Genomic DNA, 21125 nt, shown 5'->3' with positions numbered 1-21125 from the left:
AGCGCCTCAGTTTTTTCTCTGCTCTTCATTCAGAGAGCTTCCTGGTCTTTCACGAAGTGTTTACAGACCTCATCACTCCCTGGTGGTCTAGTGGTTAGGATTCGGCGCTCTCACCGCCGCGGCCCGGGTTCGATTTCCGGTCAGGGAAAGTGAGGTCTGACTGTTTTTGACTTTCAACTAAAGCGCCTCCGTTTTTTCTCTGCTCTTCATTCAGAGAGCTTCCTGGTCTTTCACGAAGTGTCCGCAGACCTCATCACTCCCTGGTGGTCTAGTGGTTAGGATTCGGCGCTCTCACCGCCGCGGCCCGGGTTCGATTCCCGGTCAGGGAAAGTGAGGTCTGACTGTTTTTGACTTTCAACTAAAGCGCCTCAGTTTTTTCTCTGCTCTTCATTCAGAGAGCTTCCTGGTCTTTCACGAAGTACCCGCAGACCTCATCACTCCCTGGTGGTCTAGTGGTTAGGATTCGGCGCTCTCACCGCCGCGGCCCGGGTTCGATTCCCGGTCAGGGAAAGTGAGGTCTGACTGTTTTTGACTTTCAACTAGTCACCTGTATTGAGTAAGGGAGGCCATTTTACCAAGGTTTATGAAAAACATTGAAAGCGAAGAAAATGCAGAACTTTCAAAGGTAAAAAAGGCTTAAACGTCACAGCTTCATTTCTCAAATCTAAGGTCTTTGAACCAAGTAGCGAGAGGTCAGAATAGACAGTAGGAATTTATAACAAAGGGTGAGGTGTCTTACTTTGGAAGTGAATATTTTTCTGACGGCTGCTCAGTGGCTTGTGCTCTTGTCTAAAGGGTATTTTATCAGAAACATTTAGGCAATGCCTCACATTCGAGTCCTCAAAATCTTTCTTTAGCACCACCAGAACGACTTCTCATGGAGTCGGGGCCTCTGTGAAGTGAACCTTAAGACTTACGTGCATATAACATTAGCCTATAGTTTTCCTAAAAACATTTTCCTTGTCACCACAACTGTCAACCGCTCTGCTGTTTTTACATTGAAGCGCCTCAGTTTTTTCTCTGCTCTTCATTCAGAGAGCTTCCTGGTCTTTCACGAAGTGTTTACAGACCTCATCACTCCCTGGTGGTCTAGTGGTTAGGATTCGGCGCTCTCACCGCCGCGGCCCGGGTTCGATTTCCGGTCAGGGAAAGTGAGGTCTGACTGTTTTTGACTTTCAACTAAAGCGCCTCAGTTTTTTCTCTGCTCTTCATTCAGAGAGCTTCCTGGTCTTTCACGAAGTGTCCGCAGACCTCATCACTCCCTGGTGGTCTAGTGGTTAGGATTCGGCGCTCTCACCGCCGCGGCCCGGGTTCGATTCCCGGTCAGGGAAAGTGAGGTCTGACTGTTTTTGACTTTCAACTAAAGCGCCTCAGTTTTTTCTCTGCTCTTCATTCAGAGAGCTTCCTGGTCTTTCACGAAGTACCCGCAGACCTCATCACTCCCTGGTGGTCTAGTGGTTAGGATTCGGCGCTCTCACCGCCGCGGCCCGGGTTCGATTCCCGGTCAGGGAAAGTGAGGTCTGACTGTTTTTGACTTTCAACTAGTCACCTGTATTGAGTAAGGGAGGCCATTTTACCAAGGTTTATGAAAAACATTGAAAGCGAAGAAAATGCAGAACTTTCAAAGGTAAAAAAGGCTTAAACGTCACAGCTTCATTTCTCAAATCTAAGGTCTTTGAACCAAGTAGCGAGAGGTCAGAATAGACAGTAGGAATTTATAACAAAGGGTGAGGTGTCTTACTTTGGAAGTGAATATTTTTCTGACGGCTGCTCAGTGGCTTGTGCTCTTGTCTAAAGGGTATTTTATCAGAAACATTTAGGCAATGCCTCACATTCGAGTCCTCAAAATCTTTCTTTAGCACCACCAGAACGACTTCTCATGGAGTCGGGGCCTCTGTGAAGTGAACCTTAAGACTTACGTGCATATAACATTAGCCTATAGTTTTCCTAAAAACATTTTCCTTGTCACCACAACTGTCAACCGCTCTGCTGTTTTTACATTGAAGCGCCTCAGTTTTTTCTCTGCTCTTCATTCAGAGAGCTTCCTGGTCTTTCACGAAGTGTTTACAGACCTCATCACTCCCTGGTGGTCTAGTGGTTAGGATTCGGCGCTCTCACCGCCGCGGCCCGGGTTCGATTTCCGGTCAGGGAAAGTGAGGTCTGACTGTTTTTGACTTTCAACTAAAGCGCCTCAGTTTTTTCTCTGCTCTTCATTCAGAGAGCTTCCTGGTCTTTCACGAAGTGTCCGCAGACCTCATCACTCCCTGGTGGTCTAGTGGTTAGGATTCGGCGCTCTCACCGCCGCGGCCCGGGTTCGATTCCCGGTCAGGGAAAGTGAGGTCTGACTGTTTTTGACTTTCAACTAAAGCGCCTCAGTTTTTTCTCTGCTCTTCATTCAGAGAGCTTCCTGGTCTTTCACGAAGTACCCGCAGACCTCATCACTCCCTGGTGGTCTAGTGGTTAGGATTCGGCGCTCTCACCGCCGCGGCCCGGGTTCGATTCCCGGTCAGGGAAAGTGAGGTCTGACTGTTTTTGACTTTCAACTAGTCACCTGTATTGAGTAAGGGAGGCCATTTTACCAAGGTTTATGAAAAACATTGAAAGCGAAGAAAATGCAGAACTTTCAAAGGTAAAAAAGGCTTAAACGTCACAGCTTCATTTCTCAAATCTAAGGTCTTTGAACCAAGTAGCGAGAGGTCAGAATAGACAGTAGGAATTTATAACAAAGGGTGAGGTGTCTTACTTTGGAAGTGAATATTTTTCTGACGGCTGCTCAGTGGCTTGTGCTCTTGTCTAAAGGGTATTTTATCAGAAACATTTAGGCAATGCCTCACATTCGAGTCCTCAAAATCTTTCTTTAGCACCACCAGAACGACTTCTCATGGAGTCGGGGCCTCTGTGAAGTGAACCTTAAGACTTACGTGCATATAACATTAGCCTATAGTTTTCCTAAAAACATTTTCCTTGTCACCACAACTGTCAACCGCTCTGCTGTTTTTACATTGAAGCGCCTCAGTTTTTTCTCTGCTCTTCATTCAGAGAGCTTCCTGGTCTTTCACGAAGTGTTTACAGACCTCATCACTCCCTGGTGGTCTAGTGGTTAGGATTCGGCGCTCTCACCGCCGCGGCCCGGGTTCGATTTCCGGTCAGGGAAAGTGAGGTCTGACTGTTTTTGACTTTCAACTAAAGCGCCTCAGTTTTTTCTCTGCTCTTCATTCAGAGAGCTTCCTGGTCTTTCACGAAGTGTCCGCAGACCTCATCACTCCCTGGTGGTCTAGTGGTTAGGATTCGGCGCTCTCACCGCCGCGGCCCGGGTTCGATTCCCGGTCAGGGAAAGTGAGGTCTGACTGTTTTTGACTTTCAACTAAAGCGCCTCAGTTTTTTCTCTGCTCTTCATTCAGAGAGCTTCCTGGTCTTTCACGAAGTACCCGCAGACCTCATCACTCCCTGGTGGTCTAGTGGTTAGGATTCGGCGCTCTCACCGCCGCGGCCCGGGTTCGATTCCCGGTCAGGGAAAGTGAGGTCTGACTGTTTTTGACTTTCAACTAGTCACCTGTATTGAGTAAGGGAGGCCATTTTACCAAGGTTTATGAAAAACATTGAAAGCGAAGAAAATGCAGAACTTTCAAAGGTAAAAAAGGCTTAAACGTCACAGCTTCATTTCTCAAATCTAAGGTCTTTGAACCAAGTAGCGAGAGGTCAGAATAGACAGTAGGAATTTATAACAAAGGGTGAGGTGTCTTACTTTGGAAGTGAATATTTTTCTGACGGCTGCTCAGTGGCTTGTGCTCTTGTCTAAAGGGTATTTTATCAGAAACATTTAGGCAATGCCTCACATTCGAGTCCTCAAAATCTTTCTTTAGCACCACCAGAACGACTTCTCATGGAGTCGGGGCCTCTGTGAAGTGAACCTTAAGACTTACGTGCATATAACATTAGCCTATAGTTTTCCTAAAAACATTTTCCTTGTCACCACAACTGTCAACCGCTCTGCTGTTTTTACATTGAAGCGCCTCAGTTTTTTCTCTGCTCTTCATTCAGAGAGCTTCCTGGTCTTTCACGAAGTGTTTACAGACCTCATCACTCCCTGGTGGTCTAGTGGTTAGGATTCGGCGCTCTCACCGCCGCGGCCCGGGTTCGATTTCCGGTCAGGGAAAGTGAGGTCTGACTGTTTTTGACTTTCAACTAAAGCGCCTCAGTTTTTTCTCTGCTCTTCATTCAGAGAGCTTCCTGGTCTTTCACGAAGTGTCCGCAGACCTCATCACTCCCTGGTGGTCTAGTGGTTAGGATTCGGCGCTCTCACCGCCGCGGCCCGGGTTCGATTCCCGGTCAGGGAAAGTGAGGTCTGACTGTTTTTGACTTTCAACTAAAGCGCCTCAGTTTTTTCTCTGCTCTTCATTCAGAGAGCTTCCTGGTCTTTCACGAAGTACCCGCAGACCTCATCACTCCCTGGTGGTCTAGTGGTTAGGATTCGGCGCTCTCACCGCCGCGGCCCGGGTTCGATTCCCGGTCAGGGAAAGTGAGGTCTGACTGTTTTTGACTTTCAACTAGTCACCTGTATTGAGTAAGGGAGGCCATTTTACCAAGGTTTATGAAAAACATTGAAAGCGAAGAAAATGCAGAACTTTCAAAGGTAAAAAAGGCTTAAACGTCACAGCTTCATTTCTCAAATCTAAGGTCTTTGAACCAAGTAGCGAGAGGTCAGAATAGACAGTAGGAATTTATAACAAAGGGTGAGGTGTCTTACTTTGGAAGTGAATATTTTTCTGACGGCTGCTCAGTGGCTTGTGCTCTTGTCTAAAGGGTATTTTATCAGAAACATTTAGGCAATGCCTCACATTCGAGTCCTCAAAATCTTTCTTTAGCACCACCAGAACGACTTCTCATGGAGTCGGGGCCTCTGTGAAGTGAACCTTAAGACTTACGTGCATATAACATTAGCCTATAGTTTTCCTAAAAACATTTTCCTTGTCACCACAACTGTCAACCGCTCTGCTGTTTTTACATTGAAGCGCCTCAGTTTTTTCTCTGCTCTTCATTCAGAGAGCTTCCTGGTCTTTCACGAAGTGTTTACAGACCTCATCACTCCCTGGTGGTCTAGTGGTTAGGATTCGGCGCTCTCACCGCCGCGGCCCGGGTTCGATTTCCGGTCAGGGAAAGTGAGGTCTGACTGTTTTTGACTTTCAACTAAAGCGCCTCAGTTTTTTCTCTGCTCTTCATTCAGAGAGCTTCCTGGTCTTTCACGAAGTGTCCGCAGACCTCATCACTCCCTGGTGGTCTAGTGGTTAGGATTCGGCGCTCTCACCGCCGCGGCCCGGGTTCGATTCCCGGTCAGGGAAAGTGAGGTCTGACTGTTTTTGACTTTCAACTAAAGCGCCTCAGTTTTTTCTCTGCTCTTCATTCAGAGAGCTTCCTGGTCTTTCACGAAGTACCCGCAGACCTCATCACTCCCTGGTGGTCTAGTGGTTAGGATTCGGCGCTCTCACCGCCGCGGCCCGGGTTCGATTCCCGGTCAGGGAAAGTGAGGTCTGACTGTTTTTGACTTTCAACTAGTCACCTGTATTGAGTAAGGGAGGCCATTTTACCAAGGTTTATGAAAAACATTGAAAGCGAAGAAAATGCAGAACTTTCAAAGGTAAAAAAGGCTTAAACGTCACAGCTTCATTTCTCAAATCTAAGGTCTTTGAACCAAGTAGCGAGAGGTCAGAATAGACAGTAGGAATTTATAACAAAGGGTGAGGTGTCTTACTTTGGAAGTGAATATTTTTCTGACGGCTGCTCAGTGGCTTGTGCTCTTGTCTAAAGGGTATTTTATCAGAAACATTTAGGCAATGCCTCACATTCGAGTCCTCAAAATCTTTCTTTAGCACCACCAGAACGACTTCTCATGGAGTCGGGGCCTCTGTGAAGTGAACCTTAAGACTTACGTGCATATAACATTAGCCTATAGTTTTCCTAAAAACATTTTCCTTGTCACCACAACTGTCAACCGCTCTGCTGTTTTTACATTGAAGCGCCTCAGTTTTTTCTCTGCTCTTCATTCAGAGAGCTTCCTGGTCTTTCACGAAGTGTTTACAGACCTCATCACTCCCTGGTGGTCTAGTGGTTAGGATTCGGCGCTCTCACCGCCGCGGCCCGGGTTCGATTTCCGGTCAGGGCAAGTGAGGTCTGACTGTTTTTGACTTTCAACTAAAGCGCCTCAGTTTTTTCTCTGCTCTTCATTCAGAGAGCTTCCTGGTCTTTCACGAAGTGTCCGCAGACCTCATCACTCCCTGGTGGTCTAGTGGTTAGGATTCGGCGCTCTCACCGCCGCGGCCCGGGTTCGATTCCCGGTCAGGGAAAGTGAGGTCTGACTGTTTTTGACTTTCAACTAAAGCGCCTCAGTTTTTTCTCTGCTCTTCATTCAGAGAGCTTCCTGGTCTTTCACGAAGTACCCGCAGACCTCATCACTCCCTGGTGGTCTAGTGGTTAGGATTCGGCGCTCTCACCGCCGCGGCCCGGGTTCGATTCCCGGTCAGGGAAAGTGAGGTCTGACTGTTTTTGACTTTCAACTAGTCACCTGTATTGAGTAAGGGAGGCCATTTTACCAAGGTTTATGAAAAACATTGAAAGCGAAGAAAATGCAGAACTTTCAAAGGTAAAAAAGGCTTAAACGTCACAGCTTCATTTCTCAAATCTAAGGTCTTTGAACCAAGTAGCGAGAGGTCAGAATAGACAGTAGGAATTTATAACAAAGGGTGAGGTGTCTTACTTTGGAAGTGAATATTTTTCTGACGGCTGCTCAGTGGCTTGTGCTCTTGTCTAAAGGGTATTTTATCAGAAACATTTAGGCAATGCCTCACATTCGAGTCCTCAAAATCTTTCTTTAGCACCACCAGAACGACTTCTCATGGAGTCGGGGCCTCTGTGAAGTGAACCTTAAGACTTACGTGCATATAACATTAGCCTATAGTTTTCCTAAAAACATTTTCCTTGTCACCACAACTGTCAACCGCTCTGCTGTTTTTACATTGAAGCGCCTCAGTTTTTTCTCTGCTCTTCATTCAGAGAGCTTCCTGGTCTTTCACGAAGTGTTTACAGACCTCATCACTCCCTGGTGGTCTAGTGGTTAGGATTCGGCGCTCTCACCGCCGCGGCCCGAGTTCGATTTCCGGTCAGGGAAAGTGAGGTCTGACTGTTTTTGACTTTCAACTAAAGCGCCTCAGTTTTTTCTCTGCTCTTCATTCAGAGAGCTTCCTGGTCTTTCACGAAGTGTCCGCAGACCTCATCACTCCCTGGTGGTCTAGTGGTTAGGATTCGGCGCTCTCACCGCCGCGGCCCGGGTTCGATTCCCGGTCGGGGAAAGTGAGGTCTGACTGTTTTTGACTTTCAACTAAAGCGCCTCAGTTTTTTCTCTGCTCTTCATTCAGAGAGCTTCCTGGTCTTTCACGAAGTACCCGCAGACCTCATCACTCCCTGGTGGTCTAGTGGTTAGGATTCGGCGCTCTCACCGCCGCGGCCCGGGTTCGATTCCCGGTCAGGGAAAGTGAGGTCTGACTGTTTTTGACTTTCAACTAGTCACCTGTATTGAGTAAGGGAGGCCATTTTACCAAGGTTTATGAAAAACATTGAAAGCGAAGAAAATGCAGAACTTTCAAAGGTAAAAAAGGCTTAAACGTCACAGCTTCATTTCTCAAATCTAAGGTCTTTGAACCAAGTAGCGAGAGGTCAGAATAGACAGTAGGAATTTATAACAAAGGGTGAGGTGTCTTACTTTGGAAGTGAATATTTTTCTGACGGCTGCTCAGTGGCTTGTGCTCTTGTCTAAAGGGTATTTTATCAGAAACATTTAGGCAATGCCTCACATTCGAGTCCTCAAAATCTTTCTTTAGCACCACCAGAACGACTTCTCATGGAGTCGGGGCCTCTGTGAAGTGAACCTTAAGACTTACGTGCATATAACATTAGCCTATAGTTTTCCTAAAAACATTTTCCTTGTCACCACAACTGTCAACCGCTCTGCTGTTTTTACATTGAAGCGCCTCAGTTTTTTCTCTGCTCTTCATTCAGAGAGCTTCCTGGTCTTTCACGAAGTGTTTACAGACCTCATCACTCCCTGGTGGTCTAGTGGTTAGGATTCGGCGCTCTCACCGCCGCGGCCCGGGTTCGATTTCCGGTCAGGGAAAGTGAGGTCTGACTGTTTTTGACTTTCAACTAAAGCGCCTCAGTTTTTTCTCTGCTCTTCATTCAGAGAGCTTCCTGGTCTTTCACGAAGTGTCCGCAGACCTCATCACTCCCTGGTGGTCTAGTGGTTAGGATTCGGCGCTCTCACCGCCGCGGCCCGGGTTCGATTCCCGGTCAGGGAAAGTGAGGTCTGACTGTTTTTGACTTTCAACTAAAGCGCCTCAGTTTTTTCTCTGCTCTTCATTCAGAGAGCTTCCTGGTCTTTCACGAAGTACCCGCAGACCTCATCACTCCCTGGTGGTCTAGTGGTTAGGATTCGGCGCTCTCACCGCCGCGGCCCGGGTTCGATTCCCGGTCAGGGAAAGTGAGGTCTGACTGTTTTTGACTTTCAACTAGTCACCTGTATTGAGTAAGGGAGGCCATTTTACCAAGGTTTATGAAAAACATTGAAAGCGAAGAAAATGCAGAACTTTCAAAGGTAAAAAAGGCTTAAACGTCACAGCTTCATTTCTCAAATCTAAGGTCTTTGAACCAAGTAGCGAGAGGTCAGAATAGACAGTAGGAATTTATAACAAAGGGTGAGGTGTCTTACTTTGGAAGTGAATATTTTTCTGACGGCTGCTCAGTGGCTTGTGCTCTTGTCTAAAGGGTATTTTATCAGAAACATTTAGGCAATGCCTCACATTCGAGTCCTCAAAATCTTTCTTTAGCACCACCAGAACGACTTCTCATGGAGTCGGGGCCTCTGTGAAGTGAACCTTAAGACTTACGTGCATATAACATTAGCCTATAGTTTTCCTAAAAACATTTTCCTTGTCACCACAACTGTCAACCGCTCTGCTGTTTTTACATTGAAGCGCCTCAGTTTTTTCTCTGCTCTTCATTCAGAGAGCTTCCTGGTCTTTCACGAAGTGTTTACAGACCTCATCACTCCCTGGTGGTCTAGTGGTTAGGATTCGGCGCTCTCACCGCCGCGGCCCGGGTTCGATTTCCGGTCAGGGAAAGTGAGGTCTGACTGTTTTTGACTTTCAACTAAAGCGCCTCAGTTTTTTCTCTGCTCTTCATTCAGAGAGCTTCCTGGTCTTTCACGAAGTGTCCGCAGACCTCATCACTCCCTGGTGGTCTAGTGGTTAGGATTCGGCGCTCTCACCGCCGCGGCCCGGGTTCGATTCCCGGTCAGGGAAAGTGAGGTCTGACTGTTTTTGACTTTCAACTAAAGCGCCTCAGTTTTTTCTCTGCTCTTCATTCAGAGAGCTTCCTGGTCTTTCACGAAGTACCCGCAGACCTCATCACTCCCTGGTGGTCTAGTGGTTAGGATTCGGCGCTCTCACCGCCGCGGCCCGGGTTCGATTCCCGGTCAGGGAAAGTGAGGTCTGACTGTTTTTGACTTTCAACTAGTCACCTGTATTGAGTAAGGGAGGCCATTTTACCAAGGTTTATGAAAAACATTGAAAGCGAAGAAAATGCAGAACTTTCAAAGGTAAAAAAGGCTTAAACGTCACAGCTTCATTTCTCAAATCTAAGGTCTTTGAACCAAGTAGCGAGAGGTCAGAATAGACAGTAGGAATTTATAACAAAGGGTGAGGTGTCTTACTTTGGAAGTGAATATTTTTCTGACGGCTGCTCAGTGGCTTGTGCTCTTGTCTAAAGGGTATTTTATCAGAAACATTTAGGCAATGCCTCACATTCGAGTCCTCAAAATCTTTCTTTAGCACCACCAGAACGACTTCTCATGGAGTCGGGGCCTCTGTGAAGTGAACCTTAAGACTTACGTGCATATAACATTAGCCTATAGTTTTCCTAAAAACATTTTCCTTGTCACCACAACTGTCAACCGCTCTGCTGTTTTTACATTGAAGCGCCTCAGTTTTTTCTCTGCTCTTCATTCAGAGAGCTTCCTGGTCTTTCACGAAGTGTTTACAGACCTCATCACTCCCTGGTGGTCTAGTGGTTAGGATTCGGCGCTCTCACCGCCGCGGCCCGGGTTCGATTTCCGGTCAGGGAAAGTGAGGTCTGACTGTTTTTGACTTTCAACTAAAGCGCCTCAGTTTTTTCTCTGCTCTTCATTCAGAGAGCTTCCTGGTCTTTCACGAAGTGTCCGCAGACCTCATCACTCCCTGGTGGTCTAGTGGTTAGGATTCGGCGCTCTCACCGCCGCGGCCCGGGTTCGATTCCCGGTCAGGGAAAGTGAGGTCTGACTGTTTTTGACTTTCAACTAAAGCGCCTCAGTTTTTTCTCTGCTCTTCATTCAGAGAGCTTCCTGGTCTTTCACGAAGTACCCGCAGACCTCATCACTCCCTGGTGGTCTAGTGGTTAGGATTCGGCGCTCTCACCACCGCGGCCCGGGTTCGATTCCCGGTCAGGGAAAGTGAGGTCTGACTGTTTTTGACTTTCAACTAGTCACCTGTATTGAGTAAGGGAGGCCATTTTACCAAGGTTTATGAAAAACATTGAAAGCGAAGAAAATGCAGAACTTTCAAAGGTAAAAAAGGCTTAAACGTCACAGCTTCATTTCTCAAATCTAAGGTCTTTGAACCAAGTAGCGAGAGGTCAGAATAGACAGTAGGAATTTATAACAAAGGGTGAGGTGTCTTACTTTGGAAGTGAATATTTTTCTGACGGCTGCTCAGTGGCTTGTGCTCTTGTCTAAAGGGTATTTTATCAGAAACATTTAGGCAATGCCTCACATTCGAGTCCTCAAAATCTTTCTTTAGCACCACCAGAACGACTTCTCATGGAGTCGGGGCCTCTGTGAAGTGAACCTTAAGACTTACGTGCATATAACATTAGCCTATAGTTTTCCTAAAAACATTTTCCTTGTCACCACAACTGTCAACCGCTCTGCTGTTTTTACATTGAAGCGCCTCAGTTTTTTCTCTGCTCTTCATTCAGAGAGCTTCCTGGTCTTTCACGAAGTGTTTACAGACCTCATCACTCCCTGGTGGTCTAGTGGTTAGGATTCGGCGCTCTCACCGCCGCGGCCCGGGTTCGATTTCCGGTCAGGGAAAGTGAGGTCTGACTGTTTTTGACTTTCAACTAAAGCGCCTCAGTTTTTTCTCTGCTCTTCATTCAGAGAGCTTCCTGGTCTTTCACGAAGTGTCCGCAGACCTCATCACTCCCTGGTGGTCTAGTGGTTAGGATTCGGCGCTCTCACCGCCGCGGCCCGGGTTCGATTCCCGGTCAGGGAAAGTGAGGTCTGACTGTTTTTGACTTTCAACTAAAGCGCCTCAGTTTTTTCTCTGCTCTTCATTCAGAGAGCTTCCTGGTCTTTCACGAAGTACCCGCAGACCTCATCACTCCCTGGTGGTCTAGTGGTTAGGATTCGGCGCTCTCACCGCCGCGGCCCGGGTTCGATTCCCGGTCAGGGAAAGTGAGGTCTGACTGTTTTTGACTTTCAACTAGTCACCTGTATTGAGTAAGGGAGGCCATTTTACCAAGGTTTATGAAAAACATTGAAAGCGAAGAAAATGCAGAACTTTCAAAGGTAAAAAAGGCTTAAACGTCACAGCTTCATTTCTCAAATCTAAGGTCTTTGAACCAAGTAGCGAGAGGTCAGAATAGACAGTAGGAATTTATAACAAAGGGTGAGGTGTCTTACTTTGGAAGTGAATATTTTTCTGACGGCTGCTCAGTGGCTTGTGCTCTTGTCTAAAGGGTATTTTATCAGAAACATTTAGGCAATGCCTCACATTCGAGTCCTCAAAATCTTTCTTTAGCACCACCAGAACGACTTCTCATGGAGTCGGGGCCTCTGTGAAGTGAACCTTAAGACTTACGTGCATATAACATTAGCCTATAGTTTTCCTAAAAACATTTTCCTTGTCACCACAACTGTCAACCGCTCTGCTGTTTTTACATTGAAGCGCCTCAGTTTTTTCTCTGCTCTTCATTCAGAGAGCTTCCTGGTCTTTCACGAAGTGTTTACAGACCTCATCACTCCCTGGTGGTCTAGTGGTTAGGATTCGGCGCTCTCACCGCCGCGGCCCGGGTTCGATTTCCGGTCAGGGAAAGTGAGGTCTGACTGTTTTTGACTTTCAACTAAAGCGCCTCAGTTTTTTCTCTGCTCTTCATTCAGAGAGCTTCCTGGTCTTTCACGAAGTGTCCGCAGACCTCATCACTCCCTGGTGGTCTAGTGGTTAGGATTCGGCGCTCTCACCGCCGCGGCCCGGGTTCGATTCCCGGTCAGGGAAAGTGAGGTCTGACTGTTTTTGACTTTCAACTAAAGCGCCTCAGTTTTTTCTCTGCTCTTCATTCAGAGAGCTTCCTGGTCTTTCACGAAGTACCCGCAGACCTCATCACTCCCTGGTGGTCTAGTGGTTAGGATTCGGCGCTCTCACCGCCGCGGCCCGGGTTCGATTCCCGGTCAGGGAAAGTGAGGTCTGACTGTTTTTGACTTTCAACTAGTCACCTGTATTGAGTAAGGGAGGCCATTTTACCAAGGTTTATGAAAAACATTGAAAGCGAAGAAAATGCAGAACTTTCAAAGGTAAAAAAGGCTTAAACGTCACAGCTTCATTTCTCAAATCTAAGGTCTTTGAACCAAGTAGCGAGAGGTCAGAATAGACAGTAGGAATTTATAACAAAGGGTGAGGTGTCTTACTTTGGAAGTGAATATTTTTCTGACGGCTGCTCAGTGGCTTGTGCTCTTGTCTAAAGGGTATTTTATCAGAAACATTTAGGCAATGCCTCACATTCGAGTCCTCAAAATCTTTCTTTAGCACCACCAGAACGACTTCTCATGGAGTCGGGGCCTCTGTGAAGTGAACCTTAAGACTTACGTGCATATAACATTAGCCTATAGTTTTCCTAAAAACATTTTCCTTGTCACCACAACTGTCAACCGCTCTGCTGTTTTTACATTGAAGCGCCTCAGTTTTTTCTCTGCTCTTCATTCAGAGAGCTTCCTGGTCTTTCACGAAGTGTTTACAGACCTCATCACTCCCTGGTGGTCTAGTGGTTAGGATTCGGCGCTCTCACCGCCGCGGCCCGGGTTCGATTTCCGGTCAGGGAAAGTGAGGTCTGACTGTTTTTGACTTTCAACTAAAGCGCCTCAGTTTTTTCTCTGCTCTTCATTCAGAGAGCTTCCTGGTCTTTCACGAAGTGTCCGCAGACCTCATCACTCCCTGGTGGTCTAGTGGTTAGGATTCGGCGCTCTCACCGCCGCGGCCCGGGTTCGATTCCCGGTCAGGGAAAGTGAGGTCTGACTGTTTTTGACTTTCAACTAAAGCGCCTCAGTTTTTTCTCTGCTCTTCATTCAGAGAGCTTCCTGGTCTTTCACGAAGTACCCACAGACCTCATCACTCCCTGGTGGTCTAGTGGTTAGGATTCGGCGCTCTCACCGCCGCGGCCCGGGTTCGATTCCCGGTCAGGGAAAGTGAGGTCTGACTGTTTTTGACTTTCAACTAGTCACCTGTATTGAGTAAGGGAGGCCATTTTACCAAGGTTTATGAAAAACATTGAAAGCGAAGAAAATGCAGAACTTTCAAAGGTAAAAAAGGCTTAAACGTCACAGCTTCATTTCTCAAATCTAAGGTCTTTGAACCAAGTAGCGAGAGGTCAGAATAGACAGTAGGAATTTATAACAAAGGGTGAGGTGTCTTACTTTGGAAGTGAATATTTTTCTGACGGCTGCTCAGTGGCTTGTGCTCTTGTCTAAAGGGTATTTTATCAGAAACATTTAGGCAATGCCTCACATTCGAGTCCTCAAAATCTTTCTTTAGCACCACCAGAACGACTTCTCATGGAGTCGGGGCCTCTGTGAAGTGAACCTTAAGACTTACGTGCATATAACATTAGCCTATAGTTTTCCTAAAAACATTTTCCTTGTCACCACAACTGTCAACCGCTCTGCTGTTTTTACATTGAAGCGCCTCAGTTTTTTCTCTGCTCTTCATTCAGAGAGCTTCCTGGTCTTTCACGAAGTGTTTACAGACCTCATCACTCCCTGGTGGTCTAGTGGTTAGGATTCGGCGCTCTCACCGCCGCGGCCCGGGTTCGATTTCCGGTCAGGGAAAGTGAGGTCTGACTGTTTTTGACTTTCAACTAAAGCGCCTCAGTTTTTTCTCTGCTCTTCATTCAGAGAGCTTCCTGGTCTTTCACGAAGTGTCCGCAGACCTCATCACTCCCTGGTGGTCTAGTGGTTAGGATTCGGCGCTCTCACCGCCGCGGTCCGGGTTCGATTCCCGGTCAGGGAAAGTGAGGTCTGACTGTTTTTGACTTTCAACTAAAGCGCCTCAGTTTTTTCTCTGCTCTTCATTCAGAGAGCTTCCTGGTCTTTCACGAAGTACCCGCAGACCTCATCACTCCCTGGTGGTCTAGTGGTTAGGATTCGGCGCTCTCACCGCCGCGGCCCGGGTTCGATTCCCGGTCAGGGAAAGTGAGGTCTGACTGTTTTTGACTTTCAACTAGTCACCTGTATTGAGTAAGGGAGGCCATTTTACCAAGGTTTATGAAAAACATTGAAAGCGAAGAAAATGCAGAACTTTCAAAGGTAAAAAAGGCTTAAACGTCACAGCTTCATTTCTCAAATCTAAGGTCTTTGAACCAAGTAGCGAGAGGTCAGAATAGACAGTAGGAATTTATAACAAAGGGTGAGGTGTCTTACTTTGGAAGTGAATATTTTTCTGACGGCTGCTCAGTGGCTTGTGCTCTTGTCTAAAGGGTATTTTGTCAGAAACATTTAGGCAATGCCTCACATTCGAGTCCTCAAAATCTTTCTTTAGCACCACCAGAACGACTTCTCATGGAGTCGGGGCCTCTGTGAAGTGAACCTTAAGACTTACGTGCATATAACATTAGCCTATAGTTTTCCTAAAAACATTTTCCTTGTCACCACAACTGTCAACCGCTCTGCTGTTTTTACATTGAAGCGCCTCAGTTTTTTCTCTGCTCTTCATTCAGAGAGCTTCCTGGTCTTTCACGAAGTGTTTACAGACCTCATCACTCCCTGGTGGTCTAGTGGTTAGGATTCGGCGCTCTCACCGCCGCGGCCCGGGTTCGATTTCCGGTCAGGGAAAGTGAGGTCTGACTGTTTTTGACTTTCAACTAAAGCGCCTCAGTTTTTTCTCTGCTCTTCATTCAGAGAGCTTCCTGGTCTTTCACGAAGTGTCCGCAGACCTCATCACTCCCTGGTGGTCTAGTGGTTAGGATTCGGCGCTCTCACCGCCGCGGCCCGGGTTCGATTCCCGGTCAGGGAAAGTGAGGTCTGACTGTTTTTGACTTTCAACTAAAGCGCCTCAGTTTTTTCTCTGCTCTTCATTCAGAGAGCTTCCTGGTCTTTCACGAAGTGTCCGCAGACCTCATCACTCCCTGGTGGTCTAGTGGTTAGGATTCGGCGCTCTCACCGCCGCGGCCCGGGTTCGATTCCCGGTCAGGGAAAGTGAGGTCTGACTGTTTTTGACTTTCAACTAAAGCGCCTCAGTTTTTTCTCTGCTCTTCATTCAGAGAGCTTCCTGGTCTTTCACGAAGTACCCACAGACCTCATCACTCCCTGGTGGTCTAGTGGTTAGGATTCGGCGCTCTCACCGCCGCGGCCCGGGTTCGATTCCCGGTCAGGGAAAGTGAGGTCTGACTGTTTTTGACTTTCAACTAGTCACCTGTATTGAGTAAGGGAGGCCATTTTACCAAGGTTTATGAAAAACATTGAAAGCGAAGAAAATGCAGAACTTTCAAAGGTAAAAAAGGCTTAAACGTCACAGCTTCATTTCTCAAATCTAAGGTCTTTGAACCAAGTAGCGAGAGGTCAGAATAGACAGTAGGAATTTATAACAAAGGGTGAGGTGTCTTACTTTGGAAGTGAATATTTTTCTGACGGCTGCTCAGTGGCTTGTGCTCTTGTCTAAAGGGTATTTTATCAGAAACATTTAGGCAATGCCTCACATTCGAGTCCTCAAAATCTTTCTTTAGCACCACCAGAACGACTTCTCATGGAGTCGGGGCCTCTGTGAAGTGAACCTTAAGACTTACGTGCATATAACATTAGCCTATAGTTTTCCTAAAAACATTTTCCTTGTCACCACAACTGTCAACCGCTCTGCTGTTTTTACATTGAAGCGCCTCAGTTTTTTCTCTGCTCTTCATTCAGAGAGCTTCCTGGTCTTTCACGAAGTGTTTACAGACCTCATCACTCCCTGGTGGTCTAGTGGTTAGGATTCGGCGCTCTCACCGCCGCGGCCCGGGTTCGATTTCCGGTCAGGGAAAGTGAGGTCTGACTGTTTTTGACTTTCAACTAAAGCGCCTCAGTTTTTTCTCTGCTCTTCATTCAGAGAGCTTCCTGGTCTTTCACGAAGTGTCCGCAGACCTCATCACTCCCTGGTGGTCTAGTGGTTAGGATTCGGCGCTCTCACCGCCGCGGCCCGGGTTCGATTCCCGGTCAGGGAAAGTGAGGTCTGACTGTTTTTGACTTTCAACTAAAGCGCCTCAGTTTTTTCTCTGCTCTTCATTCAGAGAGCTTCCTGGTCTTTCACGAAGTACCCGCAGACCTCATCACTCCCTGGTGGTCTAGTGGTTAGGATTCGGCGCTCTCACCGCCGCGGCCCGGGTTCGATTCCCGGTCAGGGAAAGTGAGGTCTGACTGTTTTTGACTTTCAACTAGTCACCTGTATTGAGTAAGGGAGGCCATTTTACCAAGGTTTATGAAAAACATTGAAAGCGAAGAAAATGCAGAACTTTCAAAGGTAAAAAAGGCTTAAACGTCACAGCTTCATTTCTCAAATCTAAGGTCTTTGAACCAAGTAGCGAGAGGTCAGAATAGACAGTAGGAATTTATAACAAAGGGTGAGGTGTCTTACTTTGGAAGTGAATATTTTTCTGACGGCTGCTCAGTGGCTTGTGCTCTTGTCTAAAGGGTATTTTGTCAGAAACATTTAGGCAATGCCTCACATTCGAGTCCTCAAAATCTTTCTTTAGCACCACCAGAACGACTTCTCATGGAGTCGGGGCCTCTGTGAAGTGAACCTTAAGACTTACGTGCATATAACATTAGCCTATAGTTTTCCTAAAAACATTTTCCTTGTCACCACAACTGTCAACCGCTCTGCTGTTTTTACATTGAAGCGCCTCAGTTTTTTCTCTGCTCTTCATTCAGAGAGCTTCCTGGTCTTTCACGAAGTGTTTACAGACCTCATCACTCCCTGGTGGTCTAGTGGTTAGGATTCGGCGCTCTCACAGCCGCGGCCCGGGTTCGATTTCCGGTCAGGGAAAGTGAGGTCTGACTGTTTTTGACTTTCAACTAAAGCGCCTCAGTTTTTTCTCTGCTCTTCATTCAGAGAGCTTCCTGGTCTTTTACGAAGTGTCCACAGACCTCATCACTCCCTGGTGGTCTAGTGGTTAGGATTCGGCGCTCTCACCGCCGCGGCCCGGGTTCGATTCCCGGTCAGGGAAAGTGAGGTCTGACTGTTTTTGACTTTCAACTAAAGCGCCTCAGTTTTTTCTCTGCTCTTCATTCAGAGAGCTTCCTGGTCTTTCACGAAGTATCCGCAGACCTCATCACTCCCTGGTGGTCTAGTGGTTAGGATTCGGCGCTCTCACCGCCGCGGCCCGGGTTCGATTCCCGGTCAGGGAAAGTGAGGTCTGACTGTTTTTGACTTTCAACTAGTCACCTGTATTGAGTAAGGGAGGCCATTTTACCAAGGTTTATGAAAAACATTGAAAGCGAAGAAAATGCAGAACTTTCAAAGGTAAAAAAGGCTTAAACGTCACAGCTTCATTTCTCAAATCTAAGGTCTTTGAACCAAGTAGCGAGAGGTCAGAATAGACAGTAGGAATTTATAACAAAGGGTGAGGTGTCTTACTTTGGAAGTGAATATTTTTCTGACGGCTGCTCAGTGGCTTGTGCTCTTGTCTAAAGGGTATTTTATCAGAAACATTTAGGCAATGCCTCACATTCGAGTCCTCAAAATCTTTCTTTAGCACCACCAGAACGACTTCTCATGGAGTCGGGGCCTCTGTGAAGTGAACCTTAAGACTTACGTGCATATAACATTAGCCTATAGTTTTCCTAAAAACATTTTCCTTGTCACCACAACTGTCAACCGCTCTGCTGTTTTTACATTGAAGCGCCTCAGTTTTTTCTCTGCTCTTCATTCAGAGAGCTTCCTGGTCTTTCACGAAGTGTTTACAGACCTCATCACTCCCTGGTGGTCTAGTGGTTAGGATTCGGCGCTCTCACCGCCGCGGCCCGGGTTCGATTTCCGGTCAGGGAAAGTGAGGTCTGACTGTTTTTGACTTTCAACTAAAGCGCCTCAGTTTTTTCTCTGCTCTTCATTCAGAGAGCTTCCTGGTCTTTCACGAAGTGTCCGCAGACCTCATCACTCCCTGGTGGTCTAGTGGTTAGGATTCGGCGCTCTCACCGCCGCGGCCCGGGTTCGATTCCCGGTCAGGGAAAGTGAGGTCTGACTGTTTTTGACTTTCAACTAGTCACCTGTATTGAGTAAGGGAGGCCATTTTACCAAGGTTTATGAAAAACATTGAAAGCGAAGAAAATGCAGAACTTTCAAAGGTAAAAAAGGCTTAAACGTCACAGCTTCATTTCTCAAATCTAAGGTCTTTGAACCAAGTAGCGAGAGGTCAGAATAGACAGTAGGAATTTATAACAAAGGGTGAGGTGTCTTACTTTGGAAGTGAATATTTTTCTGACGGCTGCTCAGTGGCTTGTGCTCTTGTCTAAAGGGTATTTTATCAGAAACATTTAGGCAATGCCTCACATTCGAGTCCTCAAAATCTTTCTTTAGCACCACCAGAACGACTTCTCATGGAGTCGGGGCCTCTGTGAAGTGAACCTTAAGACTTACGTGCATATAACATTAGCCTATAGTTTTCCTAAAAACATTTTCCTTGTCACCACAACTGTCAACCGCTCTGCTGTTTTTACATTGAAGCGCCTCAGTTTTTTCTCTGCTCTTCATTCAGAGAGCTTCCTGGTCTTTCACGAAGTGTTTACAGACCTCATCACTCCCTGGTGGTCTAGTGGTTAGAATTCGGCGCTCTCACCGCCGCGGCCCGGGTTCGATTTCCGGTCAGGGAAAGTGAGGTCTGACTGTTTTTGACTTTCAACTAAAGCGCCTCAGTTTTTTCTCTGCTCTTCATTCAGAGAGCTTCCTGGTCTTTCACGAAGTGTCCGCAGACCTCATCACTCCCTGGTGGTCTAGTGGTTAGGATTCGGCGCTCTCACCGCCGCGGCCCGGGTTCGATTCCCGGTCAGGGAAAGTGAGGTCTGACTGTTTTTGACTTTCAACTAAAGCGCCTCAGTTTTTTCTCTGCTCTTCATTCAGAGAGCTTCCTGGTCTTTCACGAAGTATCCGCAGACCTCATCACTCCCTGGTGGTCTAGTGGTTAGGATTCGGCGCTCTCACCGCCACGGCCCGGGTTCGATTCCCGGTCAGGGAAAGTGAGGTCTGACTGTTTTTGACTTTCAACTAGTCACCTGTATTGAGTAAGGGAGGCCATTTTACCAAGGTTTATGAAAAACATTGAAAGCGAAGAAAATGCAGAACTTTCAAAGGTAAAAAAGGCTTAAACGTCACAGCTTCATTTCTCAAATCTAAGGTCTTTGAACCAAGTAGCGAGAGGTCAGAATAAACAGTAGGAATTTATAACAAAGGGTGAGGTGTCTTACTTTGGAAGTGAATATTTTTCTGACGGCTGCTCAGTGGCTTGTGCTCTTGTCTAAAGGGTATTTTATCAGAAACATTTAGGCAATGCCTCACATTCGAGTCCTCAAAATCTTTCTTTAGCACCACCAGAACGACTTCTCATGGAGTCGGGGCCTCTGTGAAGTGAACCTTAAGACTTACGTGCATATAACATTAGCCTATAGTTTTCCTAAAAACATTTTCCTTGTCACCACAACTGTCAACCGCTCTGCTGTTTTTACATTGAAGCGCCTCAGTTTTTTCTCTGCTCTTCATTCAGAGAGCTTCCTGGTCTTTCACGAAGTATCCACAGACCTCATCACTCCCTGGTGGTCTAGTGGTTAGGATTCGGCGCTCTCACCGCCGCGGCCCGGGTTCGATTTCCGGTCAGGGAAAGTGAGGTCTGACTGTTTTTGACTTTCAACTAAAGCGCCTCAGTTTTTTCTCTGCTCTTCATTCAGAGAGCTTCCTGGTCTTTCACGAAGTGTCCGCAGACCTCATCACTCCCTGGTGGTCTAGTGGTTAGGATTCGGCGCTCTCACCGCCGCGGCCCGGGTTCGATTCCCGGTCAGGGAAAGTGAGGTCTGACTGTTTTTGACTTTCAACTAAAGCGCCTCAGTTTTTTCTCTGCTCTTCATTCAGAGAGCTTCCTGGTCTTTCACGAAGTATCCACAGACCTCATCACTCCCTGGTGGTCTAGTGGTTAGGATTCGGCGCTCTCACCGCCGCGGCCCGGGTTCGATTCCCGGTCAGGGAAAGTGAGGTCTGACTGTTTTTGACTTTCAACTAAAGCGCCTCAGTTTTTTCTCTGCTCTTCATTCAGAGAGCTTCCTGGTCTTTCACGAAGTATCCGCAGACCTCATCACTCCCTGGTGGTCTAGTGGTTAGGATTCGGCGCTCTCACCGCCGCGGCCCGGGTTTGATTTCCGGTCAGGGAAAGTGAGGTCTGACTGTTTTTGACTTTCAACTAGTCACCTGTATTGAGTAAGGGAGGCCATTTTACCAAGGTTTATGAAAAACATTGAAAGCGAAGAAAATGCAGAACTTTCAAAGGTAAAAAAGGCTTAAACGTCACAGCTTCATTTCTCAAATCTAAGGTCTTTGAACCAAGTAGCGAGAGGTCAGAATAGACAGTAGGAATTTATAACAAAGGGTGAGGTGTCTTACTTTGGAAGTGAATATTTTTCTGACGGCTGCTCAGTGGCTTGTGCTCTTGTCTAAAGGGTATTTTATCAGAAACATTTAGGCAATGCCTCACATTCGAGTCCTCAAAATCTTTCTTTAGCACCACCAGAACGACTTCTCATGGAGTCGGGGCCTCTGTGAAGTGAA

General features: G+C 47.0%; 63 non-coding genes across 63 annotated transcripts; all 63 read left to right on the top strand.

Moving 5' to 3' along the window:
* Nucleotides 1–76: 76 nt before the first annotated feature.
* On the top strand, nucleotides 77–148 carry TRNAE-CUC (transfer RNA glutamic acid (anticodon CUC)). Its single transcript has one exon. It is a non-coding gene; the product is annotated as a tRNA-Glu (tRNA).
* Nucleotides 149–257: 109 nt separating this feature from the next.
* On the top strand, nucleotides 258–329 carry TRNAE-CUC (transfer RNA glutamic acid (anticodon CUC)). Its single transcript has one exon. It is a non-coding gene; the product is annotated as a tRNA-Glu (tRNA).
* A 109-nt stretch (nucleotides 330–438) lies between these two features.
* Nucleotides 439–510, top strand: TRNAE-CUC (transfer RNA glutamic acid (anticodon CUC)). Its single transcript has one exon. It is a non-coding gene; the product is annotated as a tRNA-Glu (tRNA).
* Nucleotides 511–1078: 568 nt separating this feature from the next.
* On the top strand, nucleotides 1079–1150 carry TRNAE-CUC (transfer RNA glutamic acid (anticodon CUC)). The gene has a single exon. It is a non-coding gene; the product is annotated as a tRNA-Glu (tRNA).
* Nucleotides 1151–1259: 109 nt separating this feature from the next.
* Nucleotides 1260–1331, top strand: TRNAE-CUC (transfer RNA glutamic acid (anticodon CUC)). Its single transcript has one exon. It is a non-coding gene; the product is annotated as a tRNA-Glu (tRNA).
* Nucleotides 1332–1440: 109 nt separating this feature from the next.
* Nucleotides 1441–1512, top strand: TRNAE-CUC (transfer RNA glutamic acid (anticodon CUC)). Its single transcript has one exon. It is a non-coding gene; the product is annotated as a tRNA-Glu (tRNA).
* Nucleotides 1513–2080: 568 nt separating this feature from the next.
* TRNAE-CUC (transfer RNA glutamic acid (anticodon CUC)) lies at nucleotides 2081–2152 on the top strand. Its single transcript has one exon. It is a non-coding gene; the product is annotated as a tRNA-Glu (tRNA).
* Nucleotides 2153–2261: 109 nt separating this feature from the next.
* TRNAE-CUC (transfer RNA glutamic acid (anticodon CUC)) lies at nucleotides 2262–2333 on the top strand. Its single transcript has one exon. It is a non-coding gene; the product is annotated as a tRNA-Glu (tRNA).
* Nucleotides 2334–2442: 109 nt separating this feature from the next.
* On the top strand, nucleotides 2443–2514 carry TRNAE-CUC (transfer RNA glutamic acid (anticodon CUC)). The gene has a single exon. It is a non-coding gene; the product is annotated as a tRNA-Glu (tRNA).
* Nucleotides 2515–3082: 568 nt separating this feature from the next.
* On the top strand, nucleotides 3083–3154 carry TRNAE-CUC (transfer RNA glutamic acid (anticodon CUC)). The gene has a single exon. It is a non-coding gene; the product is annotated as a tRNA-Glu (tRNA).
* A 109-nt stretch (nucleotides 3155–3263) lies between these two features.
* Nucleotides 3264–3335, top strand: TRNAE-CUC (transfer RNA glutamic acid (anticodon CUC)). The gene has a single exon. It is a non-coding gene; the product is annotated as a tRNA-Glu (tRNA).
* A 109-nt stretch (nucleotides 3336–3444) lies between these two features.
* Nucleotides 3445–3516, top strand: TRNAE-CUC (transfer RNA glutamic acid (anticodon CUC)). The gene has a single exon. It is a non-coding gene; the product is annotated as a tRNA-Glu (tRNA).
* Nucleotides 3517–4084: 568 nt separating this feature from the next.
* On the top strand, nucleotides 4085–4156 carry TRNAE-CUC (transfer RNA glutamic acid (anticodon CUC)). The gene has a single exon. It is a non-coding gene; the product is annotated as a tRNA-Glu (tRNA).
* A 109-nt stretch (nucleotides 4157–4265) lies between these two features.
* Nucleotides 4266–4337, top strand: TRNAE-CUC (transfer RNA glutamic acid (anticodon CUC)). Its single transcript has one exon. It is a non-coding gene; the product is annotated as a tRNA-Glu (tRNA).
* Nucleotides 4338–4446: 109 nt separating this feature from the next.
* On the top strand, nucleotides 4447–4518 carry TRNAE-CUC (transfer RNA glutamic acid (anticodon CUC)). Its single transcript has one exon. It is a non-coding gene; the product is annotated as a tRNA-Glu (tRNA).
* A 568-nt stretch (nucleotides 4519–5086) lies between these two features.
* Nucleotides 5087–5158, top strand: TRNAE-CUC (transfer RNA glutamic acid (anticodon CUC)). The gene has a single exon. It is a non-coding gene; the product is annotated as a tRNA-Glu (tRNA).
* A 109-nt stretch (nucleotides 5159–5267) lies between these two features.
* Nucleotides 5268–5339, top strand: TRNAE-CUC (transfer RNA glutamic acid (anticodon CUC)). The gene has a single exon. It is a non-coding gene; the product is annotated as a tRNA-Glu (tRNA).
* Nucleotides 5340–5448: 109 nt separating this feature from the next.
* TRNAE-CUC (transfer RNA glutamic acid (anticodon CUC)) lies at nucleotides 5449–5520 on the top strand. Its single transcript has one exon. It is a non-coding gene; the product is annotated as a tRNA-Glu (tRNA).
* Nucleotides 5521–6088: 568 nt separating this feature from the next.
* On the top strand, nucleotides 6089–6160 carry TRNAE-CUC (transfer RNA glutamic acid (anticodon CUC)). Its single transcript has one exon. It is a non-coding gene; the product is annotated as a tRNA-Glu (tRNA).
* Nucleotides 6161–6269: 109 nt separating this feature from the next.
* TRNAE-CUC (transfer RNA glutamic acid (anticodon CUC)) lies at nucleotides 6270–6341 on the top strand. Its single transcript has one exon. It is a non-coding gene; the product is annotated as a tRNA-Glu (tRNA).
* A 109-nt stretch (nucleotides 6342–6450) lies between these two features.
* TRNAE-CUC (transfer RNA glutamic acid (anticodon CUC)) lies at nucleotides 6451–6522 on the top strand. The gene has a single exon. It is a non-coding gene; the product is annotated as a tRNA-Glu (tRNA).
* Nucleotides 6523–7090: 568 nt separating this feature from the next.
* On the top strand, nucleotides 7091–7162 carry TRNAE-CUC (transfer RNA glutamic acid (anticodon CUC)). The gene has a single exon. It is a non-coding gene; the product is annotated as a tRNA-Glu (tRNA).
* A 109-nt stretch (nucleotides 7163–7271) lies between these two features.
* On the top strand, nucleotides 7272–7343 carry TRNAE-CUC (transfer RNA glutamic acid (anticodon CUC)). Its single transcript has one exon. It is a non-coding gene; the product is annotated as a tRNA-Glu (tRNA).
* Nucleotides 7344–7452: 109 nt separating this feature from the next.
* Nucleotides 7453–7524, top strand: TRNAE-CUC (transfer RNA glutamic acid (anticodon CUC)). Its single transcript has one exon. It is a non-coding gene; the product is annotated as a tRNA-Glu (tRNA).
* Nucleotides 7525–8092: 568 nt separating this feature from the next.
* On the top strand, nucleotides 8093–8164 carry TRNAE-CUC (transfer RNA glutamic acid (anticodon CUC)). The gene has a single exon. It is a non-coding gene; the product is annotated as a tRNA-Glu (tRNA).
* A 109-nt stretch (nucleotides 8165–8273) lies between these two features.
* Nucleotides 8274–8345, top strand: TRNAE-CUC (transfer RNA glutamic acid (anticodon CUC)). The gene has a single exon. It is a non-coding gene; the product is annotated as a tRNA-Glu (tRNA).
* A 109-nt stretch (nucleotides 8346–8454) lies between these two features.
* Nucleotides 8455–8526, top strand: TRNAE-CUC (transfer RNA glutamic acid (anticodon CUC)). The gene has a single exon. It is a non-coding gene; the product is annotated as a tRNA-Glu (tRNA).
* Nucleotides 8527–9094: 568 nt separating this feature from the next.
* Nucleotides 9095–9166, top strand: TRNAE-CUC (transfer RNA glutamic acid (anticodon CUC)). The gene has a single exon. It is a non-coding gene; the product is annotated as a tRNA-Glu (tRNA).
* A 109-nt stretch (nucleotides 9167–9275) lies between these two features.
* On the top strand, nucleotides 9276–9347 carry TRNAE-CUC (transfer RNA glutamic acid (anticodon CUC)). The gene has a single exon. It is a non-coding gene; the product is annotated as a tRNA-Glu (tRNA).
* Nucleotides 9348–9456: 109 nt separating this feature from the next.
* TRNAE-CUC (transfer RNA glutamic acid (anticodon CUC)) lies at nucleotides 9457–9528 on the top strand. Its single transcript has one exon. It is a non-coding gene; the product is annotated as a tRNA-Glu (tRNA).
* A 568-nt stretch (nucleotides 9529–10096) lies between these two features.
* TRNAE-CUC (transfer RNA glutamic acid (anticodon CUC)) lies at nucleotides 10097–10168 on the top strand. Its single transcript has one exon. It is a non-coding gene; the product is annotated as a tRNA-Glu (tRNA).
* A 109-nt stretch (nucleotides 10169–10277) lies between these two features.
* Nucleotides 10278–10349, top strand: TRNAE-CUC (transfer RNA glutamic acid (anticodon CUC)). The gene has a single exon. It is a non-coding gene; the product is annotated as a tRNA-Glu (tRNA).
* A 109-nt stretch (nucleotides 10350–10458) lies between these two features.
* Nucleotides 10459–10530, top strand: TRNAE-CUC (transfer RNA glutamic acid (anticodon CUC)). Its single transcript has one exon. It is a non-coding gene; the product is annotated as a tRNA-Glu (tRNA).
* A 568-nt stretch (nucleotides 10531–11098) lies between these two features.
* TRNAE-CUC (transfer RNA glutamic acid (anticodon CUC)) lies at nucleotides 11099–11170 on the top strand. Its single transcript has one exon. It is a non-coding gene; the product is annotated as a tRNA-Glu (tRNA).
* Nucleotides 11171–11279: 109 nt separating this feature from the next.
* On the top strand, nucleotides 11280–11351 carry TRNAE-CUC (transfer RNA glutamic acid (anticodon CUC)). Its single transcript has one exon. It is a non-coding gene; the product is annotated as a tRNA-Glu (tRNA).
* Nucleotides 11352–11460: 109 nt separating this feature from the next.
* On the top strand, nucleotides 11461–11532 carry TRNAE-CUC (transfer RNA glutamic acid (anticodon CUC)). Its single transcript has one exon. It is a non-coding gene; the product is annotated as a tRNA-Glu (tRNA).
* A 568-nt stretch (nucleotides 11533–12100) lies between these two features.
* TRNAE-CUC (transfer RNA glutamic acid (anticodon CUC)) lies at nucleotides 12101–12172 on the top strand. Its single transcript has one exon. It is a non-coding gene; the product is annotated as a tRNA-Glu (tRNA).
* Nucleotides 12173–12281: 109 nt separating this feature from the next.
* TRNAE-CUC (transfer RNA glutamic acid (anticodon CUC)) lies at nucleotides 12282–12353 on the top strand. Its single transcript has one exon. It is a non-coding gene; the product is annotated as a tRNA-Glu (tRNA).
* A 109-nt stretch (nucleotides 12354–12462) lies between these two features.
* TRNAE-CUC (transfer RNA glutamic acid (anticodon CUC)) lies at nucleotides 12463–12534 on the top strand. The gene has a single exon. It is a non-coding gene; the product is annotated as a tRNA-Glu (tRNA).
* Nucleotides 12535–13102: 568 nt separating this feature from the next.
* TRNAE-CUC (transfer RNA glutamic acid (anticodon CUC)) lies at nucleotides 13103–13174 on the top strand. The gene has a single exon. It is a non-coding gene; the product is annotated as a tRNA-Glu (tRNA).
* A 109-nt stretch (nucleotides 13175–13283) lies between these two features.
* TRNAE-CUC (transfer RNA glutamic acid (anticodon CUC)) lies at nucleotides 13284–13355 on the top strand. Its single transcript has one exon. It is a non-coding gene; the product is annotated as a tRNA-Glu (tRNA).
* A 109-nt stretch (nucleotides 13356–13464) lies between these two features.
* Nucleotides 13465–13536, top strand: TRNAE-CUC (transfer RNA glutamic acid (anticodon CUC)). The gene has a single exon. It is a non-coding gene; the product is annotated as a tRNA-Glu (tRNA).
* Nucleotides 13537–14104: 568 nt separating this feature from the next.
* TRNAE-CUC (transfer RNA glutamic acid (anticodon CUC)) lies at nucleotides 14105–14176 on the top strand. The gene has a single exon. It is a non-coding gene; the product is annotated as a tRNA-Glu (tRNA).
* Nucleotides 14177–14285: 109 nt separating this feature from the next.
* TRNAE-CUC (transfer RNA glutamic acid (anticodon CUC)) lies at nucleotides 14286–14357 on the top strand. The gene has a single exon. It is a non-coding gene; the product is annotated as a tRNA-Glu (tRNA).
* Nucleotides 14358–14466: 109 nt separating this feature from the next.
* On the top strand, nucleotides 14467–14538 carry TRNAE-CUC (transfer RNA glutamic acid (anticodon CUC)). The gene has a single exon. It is a non-coding gene; the product is annotated as a tRNA-Glu (tRNA).
* A 568-nt stretch (nucleotides 14539–15106) lies between these two features.
* TRNAE-CUC (transfer RNA glutamic acid (anticodon CUC)) lies at nucleotides 15107–15178 on the top strand. The gene has a single exon. It is a non-coding gene; the product is annotated as a tRNA-Glu (tRNA).
* A 109-nt stretch (nucleotides 15179–15287) lies between these two features.
* Nucleotides 15288–15359, top strand: TRNAE-CUC (transfer RNA glutamic acid (anticodon CUC)). The gene has a single exon. It is a non-coding gene; the product is annotated as a tRNA-Glu (tRNA).
* Nucleotides 15360–15468: 109 nt separating this feature from the next.
* Nucleotides 15469–15540, top strand: TRNAE-CUC (transfer RNA glutamic acid (anticodon CUC)). Its single transcript has one exon. It is a non-coding gene; the product is annotated as a tRNA-Glu (tRNA).
* A 109-nt stretch (nucleotides 15541–15649) lies between these two features.
* TRNAE-CUC (transfer RNA glutamic acid (anticodon CUC)) lies at nucleotides 15650–15721 on the top strand. Its single transcript has one exon. It is a non-coding gene; the product is annotated as a tRNA-Glu (tRNA).
* A 568-nt stretch (nucleotides 15722–16289) lies between these two features.
* On the top strand, nucleotides 16290–16361 carry TRNAE-CUC (transfer RNA glutamic acid (anticodon CUC)). Its single transcript has one exon. It is a non-coding gene; the product is annotated as a tRNA-Glu (tRNA).
* A 109-nt stretch (nucleotides 16362–16470) lies between these two features.
* TRNAE-CUC (transfer RNA glutamic acid (anticodon CUC)) lies at nucleotides 16471–16542 on the top strand. Its single transcript has one exon. It is a non-coding gene; the product is annotated as a tRNA-Glu (tRNA).
* A 109-nt stretch (nucleotides 16543–16651) lies between these two features.
* Nucleotides 16652–16723, top strand: TRNAE-CUC (transfer RNA glutamic acid (anticodon CUC)). Its single transcript has one exon. It is a non-coding gene; the product is annotated as a tRNA-Glu (tRNA).
* A 749-nt stretch (nucleotides 16724–17472) lies between these two features.
* TRNAE-CUC (transfer RNA glutamic acid (anticodon CUC)) lies at nucleotides 17473–17544 on the top strand. The gene has a single exon. It is a non-coding gene; the product is annotated as a tRNA-Glu (tRNA).
* Nucleotides 17545–17653: 109 nt separating this feature from the next.
* Nucleotides 17654–17725, top strand: TRNAE-CUC (transfer RNA glutamic acid (anticodon CUC)). The gene has a single exon. It is a non-coding gene; the product is annotated as a tRNA-Glu (tRNA).
* A 568-nt stretch (nucleotides 17726–18293) lies between these two features.
* Nucleotides 18294–18365, top strand: TRNAE-CUC (transfer RNA glutamic acid (anticodon CUC)). Its single transcript has one exon. It is a non-coding gene; the product is annotated as a tRNA-Glu (tRNA).
* A 109-nt stretch (nucleotides 18366–18474) lies between these two features.
* Nucleotides 18475–18546, top strand: TRNAE-CUC (transfer RNA glutamic acid (anticodon CUC)). The gene has a single exon. It is a non-coding gene; the product is annotated as a tRNA-Glu (tRNA).
* A 568-nt stretch (nucleotides 18547–19114) lies between these two features.
* Nucleotides 19115–19186, top strand: TRNAE-CUC (transfer RNA glutamic acid (anticodon CUC)). The gene has a single exon. It is a non-coding gene; the product is annotated as a tRNA-Glu (tRNA).
* A 109-nt stretch (nucleotides 19187–19295) lies between these two features.
* On the top strand, nucleotides 19296–19367 carry TRNAE-CUC (transfer RNA glutamic acid (anticodon CUC)). The gene has a single exon. It is a non-coding gene; the product is annotated as a tRNA-Glu (tRNA).
* A 109-nt stretch (nucleotides 19368–19476) lies between these two features.
* TRNAE-CUC (transfer RNA glutamic acid (anticodon CUC)) lies at nucleotides 19477–19548 on the top strand. Its single transcript has one exon. It is a non-coding gene; the product is annotated as a tRNA-Glu (tRNA).
* Nucleotides 19549–20116: 568 nt separating this feature from the next.
* TRNAE-CUC (transfer RNA glutamic acid (anticodon CUC)) lies at nucleotides 20117–20188 on the top strand. Its single transcript has one exon. It is a non-coding gene; the product is annotated as a tRNA-Glu (tRNA).
* Nucleotides 20189–20297: 109 nt separating this feature from the next.
* TRNAE-CUC (transfer RNA glutamic acid (anticodon CUC)) lies at nucleotides 20298–20369 on the top strand. Its single transcript has one exon. It is a non-coding gene; the product is annotated as a tRNA-Glu (tRNA).
* A 109-nt stretch (nucleotides 20370–20478) lies between these two features.
* TRNAE-CUC (transfer RNA glutamic acid (anticodon CUC)) lies at nucleotides 20479–20550 on the top strand. Its single transcript has one exon. It is a non-coding gene; the product is annotated as a tRNA-Glu (tRNA).
* A 109-nt stretch (nucleotides 20551–20659) lies between these two features.
* Nucleotides 20660–20731, top strand: TRNAE-CUC (transfer RNA glutamic acid (anticodon CUC)). Its single transcript has one exon. It is a non-coding gene; the product is annotated as a tRNA-Glu (tRNA).
* The last annotated feature ends 394 nt before the right edge of the window (nucleotides 20732–21125 follow it).

Source organism: Mixophyes fleayi, chromosome 9 (assembly GCF_038048845.1).
Source record: "Mixophyes fleayi isolate aMixFle1 chromosome 9, aMixFle1.hap1, whole genome shotgun sequence".
Taxonomy (NCBI): domain Eukaryota; kingdom Metazoa; phylum Chordata; class Amphibia; order Anura; family Limnodynastidae; genus Mixophyes; species Mixophyes fleayi.
This window is presented reverse-complemented; position numbering and strand designations above follow the sequence as displayed.